The sequence below is a fragment of the Chiloscyllium plagiosum genome, chromosome 45 (assembly GCF_004010195.1).
Source record: "Chiloscyllium plagiosum isolate BGI_BamShark_2017 chromosome 45, ASM401019v2, whole genome shotgun sequence".
NCBI classification, from domain to species: domain Eukaryota; kingdom Metazoa; phylum Chordata; class Chondrichthyes; order Orectolobiformes; family Hemiscylliidae; genus Chiloscyllium; species Chiloscyllium plagiosum.
Window position 1 is genome coordinate 11,122,707 of NC_057754.1, and position 7,626 is coordinate 11,130,332.

Genomic DNA, 7,626 nt, shown 5'->3' on the forward strand with positions numbered 1-7,626 from the left:
TTAGGCCCCTTTTGGAATATTGCGTGTAATTCTGGTCTCCTTCCTATCAGAAGGATGTTGTGAAACTTGAAAGGGTTCAAAAAAGATTTCAAGGATGTTGCCAGGTTTGGACGTTTTGAGCTATACGGAGAAATTGAATAGGCTGGGCTGTTTTCCCTGGTGCATTGGAGGCTGAGGAGTGACCTTATAGAGATTTATAAAATCATGAGGGGCATGGAAAGGATAAACAGACAAAGTCTTTTCCCTGGGGTTGGGAATCCAGAATTGGAGGGCGTAGGTTTAGGGTGAGAGGGGAAAGATATAAAAGAGACCTAAGGGGCAACTTTTCCACGCAGAGAGTGAGACGTGTATGGAATGAGCTGCCAGAGGACGTGGTGAACGCTATTGCAATAGCAACGTTTAAAAGGCATCTGGATGGGTATATGAATAGGAAGGGTTTGGAGGGATATAAGCTGGGTGCTGGCAAGTCAGACTAGATTAGGTTAGGGTATCTAGTCAGCGTGGACGAGATGGACCGATGGATGTGCTGTACATCTCTATGACTCGATAACTCTGATATAATGGGTTCACATATCCAGTAAATGTACAAACTGGTCTCAAGAGGAAAAGAATCCCTCTGGACAGAAAAGTGATTCTGAAGTGATCCCGACTGGCTCCAGCTCAAGCCCCATCCTCTGCCTCACACAAGGAAACTGTTCACAGGAGATGCTGTCACCAGCTACAGAGACCAGCAGTCCCTCCATATGATCAGTTTGTCCTCTGGGATTGATAAATTGCTCTCGCCTGAAATGGGACATATGCCTGTTGTATCTATTTAGCTCATACCTCAGTTTTAAACTTATTTTGCAATAAGCTACTTTAAAATCACTTGAGCTCAAACCCACTTTGAGGTAATCTGTGACTCCCAGACTTAAACCTTGCAATTGGTGTTTGGACTGAGATCACAGTGGTTGAAGTCATAGTCTTGAGAAACAAGACATTTTTTAAAATACAAATGAAAATGTTCTGAAACAAAGTCTGGCATATACAATGGTATTAGAACGTTACAGGCAGATACATTAACAATACTTAAAAGGTAATTGGACAAAATACATGGATAGGAAAGATTTAGAAGGATGTGGACCAAGTGCAGGGGAATAGAGTTCGCATGGATGGACATTTTGGTTGGCATGGACCAGTTTGGGCTGTAGGACTCTCTGAACTGATAGTCTAACAGAGAAAACAGAGATTAAAAAAACCTGCAGATGCTGGAATCCAAAGTAGACAAGCATGAGACGGGAAGAACACAACAAGCTAGGCAGCATTAAGAGGTGGAGAAGTCAAGGTTTTCGGTATAACCCTTCTTCAGGAATGGAAATGGGGGCAGGAGAGAGATAGAGGGGGGAGGAGAAGGGTAATGGGTGGAGAGAGGAGTGAAATGGTGAGGTAGTGATAGGTGAACACAGGTGGTGAGTACGTCCTGATTGTCGATGGGAGCAATGAATCCCGTTGGAAGGAAGGATCGGTCAGAGGGATGGAAAGGAGGAGGCAGGCTGGAACAGGAGTCGGAGGGTACATGGGAAGGTTATTTGAAATTGGAGAACTCAATGTTGAGTTCCAGGCTGTGTGCTGCTCTGGTGGAATATGAGGTGTTGCTGCTCCAATTTACGGCCTGATTCACTTTGGCAGTGGAGGAGGCTGAGGACAGGCATGTCTGAGAGGGAGTGGGAAGGGGAATTGAAGTGGGCAGTGACCAGATGATCAGGCTGGCCCTTACAGGCTCGGCTGAGCTCCTCGCAAAACATTCCCTTAGTTTACATTTGGGCTCATCTATGGAGGGAAGATCACATTGGGAGCACCTGATGCAGTAAAGTAGGTTGGAGGAGGGGGAGGCACACTCTGGACGGAGGTGAGGGGGCTGGTGTGCTGGCAGGTGTTGCATCTTTTATGGTTGCAGGGGAAGCTAAGGGGGAGAGGTTTGGTTTGGACAGTTGTGTGAACCAAGGAGTGGGGAAGGGAATGTTGCTTGCAGAAGGCAGAGAGGGGTGAGGAGGGAAAGATGTTCTTGGCAGTGGGGTCGTGTTGGAGTTGGTGAAGATGTTTGAGGATGATATGTTGGATGTGGAGACTACTGGGGTGAAAATTGAGGACAAGGGGACCCTATCTTTATTACATTTGGAGGGGGCTGTGTTTACAGCAGTTGAGCGGCGAATGGAGGAGGTGTGGTAGAGGACTGTCTGGATGACAGAGCGGGGAAAGCACATTGTTTAAAATAGGTGGACATCTGGGATGCTTGGGAGTGGAACGTCTACTTGTCAGAGCACATGTGACGGAGACAGAGGAATTGGGAAAACGGGATGCAGTTGCTGCAAGATATGGGGTGGAAGTAGGTGTAGTGCAGGTAGTTGTGGATTTATAGTAAATGTCAGTCCTTAAACTATCACTGCAGAATGAAATGGAGAGGTCAAGAAAGGGGAGAGCAGTATCCAAGATAGACCAAGGGAACTTAAGGGCAGGTTGGAAGTTGTTTGTGAAGTTGATGAACTACTCCAGTTCAGCATTGGTGCAGGAAGCAGTACTGATGTTATGACGGACAAATTAAAGGGCAACACGATGGCTCAGTGTTTAGCATTACTGCCTCACAGCGCTGGGGACCCGGGTTCAATTCCCAGGCAACTGTCTGTGTGGAGTTTGCACATTCTCCCCATGTCCGCGTGGGTTTCCTCTGGGTTCTCCAGTTTCCTCTCTCAATCCACAGATGTGCAGGTTAGATGAATTGGCCATGCTAAATTGCCCATAGAGTTCAAGAATGTGTAGGTTAGGTGCATTAGTTGGCGGTAAATGTAGAGCAATAGGGGAATGGGTCAGGGTAGAATATTCTTCGGATGGTTGTGTGGGCTTGCTGGGCCGAAGGGCCTGTTTCCACACTGTAAGGATTCTAGGATTCTCCTATGATTTTGAGTACCTGTGTATGTGTTGAAGAGGGACTGTTCAACTTCTCCGACAGAGGCAGGTGTAGCTATGGCCCATACTAGTGCCCATGGCCATTCCCTGTATTTGTAGGAAATGGGAAGAGTTGAAGGAAAGGTTATTGAGGGTGAGGACTAGTTCAGCAAGGTGGAGGAGGATAGTAGTGGACGGGGACTGGATGGGTCTGTTGGAGAGGAAGAAACTAATGGCCTGCAGGCAGTTCTTGTGGGTTATGGACATGTATACGTTCTGCACATTCATAGTGAAGATGAAGCACTGGGGGCCAGGTTACTGGAAGTTTCCAAGGAGGTGGAGGGAGTGATTTGTATCCCGGATGTCGGTGGGAAGTACCTGGACCAAGAGGGGAGAGAATGGAGTCAAGGCAGGAAGAATTGAGTTCGATAGTGCAGGAGCATGTGGAGACAATAGGTTAGCCTGAATAGTTGGGCTTGTGGTTCTTGAGGAGGAGGTTGAATTGGGCAATGATGGAATGGAGAGTATGAGGTTGGAGGAGGTGGAGAGGAGATCACAGAGGCGACGAGGTCACAGACAGTCCGGGTGATAGTGGCCTGGTAGGTCATGGCGAGGTCGTGGTCAAGGGGAGGTAGGACGTGGCTTCAGAGAGCTGGTGCTTGGCTTCTGCGACATAGCAGTCCGTCCTCCAAACTACTACTGCCCTGTCTTTGTCAGCAGTTTTGATGGTGAATCAGGGATTGGTATGGAGGGAATGGAACGCTGCACATTCGGAGGGTGCGAGGCTAGAGTGGGTGAGGGGATGGAGAAATCAAGGCAGCTAATGTTGTGTTGGCAGTAAAGAGGTCCAGAGTGGGAATGAGGCTGGGAGGGTGTGTCTAAGTAGAACAGAAAGGTTGGAGTGGGGATAAGGGGTCCTCGTTGAGGGGGGGGACACAGTTGGGAGTCAAAGAAAGCGGCACGGAGGCTGAGGTGGTGGAAGGAGGGCTCCACCATCTGTCATAGCAGAACAAGAACCCTGATCCCCAGACTATTATTTGGGTCTCTCGATTAACAATCTAGCAATAATACCACAACGCCACTGCCCCCTCTACTGCATTCACAATATATATTGATGGTTTAGATGAAGAAACTTAAATGAAATATCTCTCAGAATGTAGATGACATGCAACGAAGAGGCAGAGCAGTTGTCCTGGTGCATAAGGACTTCAGTAAAGTATTTGACAAGTTTCCACATGGCAGACTGATTAACAAAGTTACAGAACATGGAATATAGGGAGATGTAACCATTTGGATACAGACTGGCTCAAAGGTAGGAGACAGTGGTGGAGGAGGGTTGCTTTTCAGAATGGAGAGCATCGATTTGCCACAAGGATCTGTGCTGGGTCCACTGCTTTTTGTCATTTACATAAATGATCTGGATATGAATCGAGCAGGTATGGTTCATAAGTTTGCAGATGACACCAAAAGTGGTGGTGTAGTGGATAGCGAAGAAGGTTGTTTCAGAGTACAATAGGACCTTGATCAAATGGGCTGAGGAGTAGTGGATGGAGTTTAATTTAGATAAATATGAGGTGCTACATTTTGGTTAGGCAAATCAGGGAACAACTTGTATACTTCATGGTAAGGTCCTGGGGAGTGCTGCTGAACAAAGACAAAGGAGCACAGGTTCACACTTCCTTGAAAGTGGAGTCACAGTTAGAAAGGATCGTGAAAACAGGTACTAAAATAGGTCTTTTGTAAAAGTGAAGTGGCATAAAGAGAACTTTTGAAAAGTGGGAGATACTTGTAGCAGGGCAGGATTGAATGTCATAATGGTCTACTCCTGTTCCTACATTTCTAATCTGTTAAACGTGAGTTATAAAAACAAAATGATTGTAATGGACACAGATATCAGCACTATCTTATCCTCATTGGATGAAAGTCCTGTAACTCTTTGCCGAACAACAATTTGGGAGAAGCTTCACCATATGGACTGCAGCAGTTCAAGAAGGTCAAGGACATGTGATTTTGAAAGCTCTAGACTGGCTGTTCTGTCTCTATCTCATTTTCTATTCAGGTCTCAAATTGTTGAATGTTCTGAGAAAAGCAGATAGTATGTAGGAAATAAGCAAATATCTATGGATGTTTGCTGAAACTGTTTACATTCACTGCTGATTCATAAATTAAACTTTTTTTTAATCTGTCTATGAACCATATTACAGAGGAGGAAGTGCTGAGTGTCTTGAAACGCATAAAGGTGAATAAGTCCCCAGGACCTGATCAGGTCATAGAGTCATAGAGATGTACAGCATGGAAACAGACCCTTCGGTCCAACCTGTCCATGCCGACCAGATATTCCAACCCAATCTTGTACCCTAGATCTCTGTGGGAATCTAGGGAAGTGATTGCTGGGCCTCTTCCTGAGATATCTGCATCATCGGTAGTCACAGATGAGGTGCCGGAAGACTGGAGGTTGGCTAATGTGGTGCCACTGTTTAAGAAGGGCGGTAAGGACAAGCCAGGGAACTACAGACCAGTGAGCCTGATGTCAGTGGTGGGCAAGTTGTTAGAGGGAATTGTGAGGGAAAGGATGTATGTGTATTTGGAAAGGCAAGGACTGATTAGGGATAGTCAATATGGCTGTGTGTGTGGGAAATCATGTCTCACAAACTTGATTGAGTTTTTTGAAGAAATAACAAAGAGGATTGATGAGGGCAGAGCAGTAGATGTGACTTATATGGACTTCAGTAAGACGTTCGACAAAGTTCCCCATGGTTAGCAAAGTTAGATCTCATGGAATACAGGGAGAACTAGCCATTTGGATACAGAACTGGCTCAAAGGTAGAAGACAGAGGGTGGTGGTGGAGGGTTGTTTTTCAGACTGGCGGCCTGTGACCAGTGGAGTGCCACAAGGATCAGGCTGGTTTCACTACTTTTCATCATTTTATATAAATGATTTGGATGTGAGCATAAGTAACTTTGCAGATGACACCAAAATTGGAGGTGTAGTGGACAGCGAAGAAGGTTGCCTCAGATTACAAAAGGATCTGGACCAGATGAGCCAATAGGCTGAGAAGTGGCAGATGGAGATTAATTTAGATAAATGTGAGGTGCTGCATTTTGGGAAAGCAAATCTTAGCAGGACTTACACTTAATGGTAATATGCTAGGGAGTGTTGCTGAACAGAGAGACCTTAAGAGTGCAGTTTCATAGCTCCTTTAAAGTGGAATTGCAGGTAGATAGGATAGTGAAGAGGGTGTTTGGTATGCTTCCTTTATTAGTTACAGCATTGAGTACAGGGGTTGGGAGGTTGTGTTGCGGCTGTACAGGACAGTGGTTAGGCCCTTTTTGGAATATTGCATTCAATTCTGGGTCTCCTTCCTATTGGAAAGATGTTGTGAAACTTGAAAGGGTTCAGAAAAGATTGAAACTATTTAATTGAACTAATAATTTACATTTTTCCCCTGTTTAATACATTCTAAGCTGTATCTATCAATCTGTGAGGACTTTCAGATCAGCCATAATCCTTTTGAATATTGGTACAGACACAAGGGGCAATTGGCTTACTTCGGTTGCTATTACTGTCTATTTTCTAATAGACAGTAGATAGAGCTGTAACCAGTTACACAGCCTGAGTGTGTTCCAGTGGCTATGGAAAAAGCTTTAAGTTAGACTGAAATAAAATTGCACCATATGCAGTTGAGAGAAACTATATGAAGATTTATGCTCAAAATGTTAACTCTTCTACTTCTCAGATGCTGCCTGACCGGCTGTGCTTTTCCAGCGTCACACTATTTGACTACGATCTCCAGCATCTGCAGTCCTCACTTTCTCCTATATGGATGTTCTGCCAAGTGCAATAGAATTTATCTGGTCATCCGGCCAAGAGAGATGAACGATCCCAAGACAATGGAGATACTGCCAAAATTTCAGAATAATGACAGTGATATAGTTTCCCACCTGAGCTGGCCATCCAATAGTGGTCACACAGAAGAGAGATCATTCCCTTGCTCCATGTGCAGGAAGGATTCAGTCAGACATCCAGCTTCTGAGACACCTGCAAGTTTACAGGGAGTTACAGGAGTTAGATTCTGGAGGGATTGCTGCTTTTTAATCACATCTCGACTTCATACTACACTTTTACTGCAGTAACCGCTCCCCATCGGGAATAATCAAACAAAACAGCAGATCCCCAGGTGGAGTGAATCGGCCAGATTGGGGACAGAGGGGAGAAGAATGGGGGAGGGAAGGAGCAGCGTGGGAACAGGGGGCAGGGATGTCACCACACAAATGGGTCCTGCGCACTCCTCCCCCCCCCTCCCCCCCCTGCTGAACCAAGATGGCAACCGTTGACCAGAGCCTGCTTCTGGAAAGAAGCCTGTGGCTCCCTACGGCACAAATTACAGCATTCGGACAACTCATGTTTGGGGCGAGAAACCTCAACTGCGCAATCGTGAAATCTTCTTGTTGGAAATATTGTGGCTGATGATTCCCTTCACTAACTGTTTGTGGATGTGACAGATAAACACTTACATGGTTAAAGATGCCCTCCAACGCATCTCGTCCACATCCCGCACCTCCGCCCTCAGACCCCACCCCTCCAACCGTAACAAGGACAGTACGCCCCTGCTGCTCACCTTCCACCCTACCAACCTTCGCATAAACCAAATCATCCGCCGACATTTCCGCCACCTCCAAAAAGACCCCACCACCAGGGATATA

General features: G+C 46.0%; 1 protein-coding gene across 1 annotated transcript in view; it reads right to left on the bottom strand.

Moving 5' to 3' along the window:
- The window catches only part of LOC122543951 (zinc finger protein 239-like), a 28,181-nt gene that overhangs the window by 19,371 nt on the left and 1,184 nt on the right, over positions 1–7,626 (bottom strand). Inside the window, exon 2 of the mRNA XM_043682912.1 lies at positions 6,865–6,961. The gene's annotated coding sequence lies outside the window, so the exon portion shown is untranslated. The remainder of the gene's footprint in view (positions 1–6,864; positions 6,962–7,626) is intronic.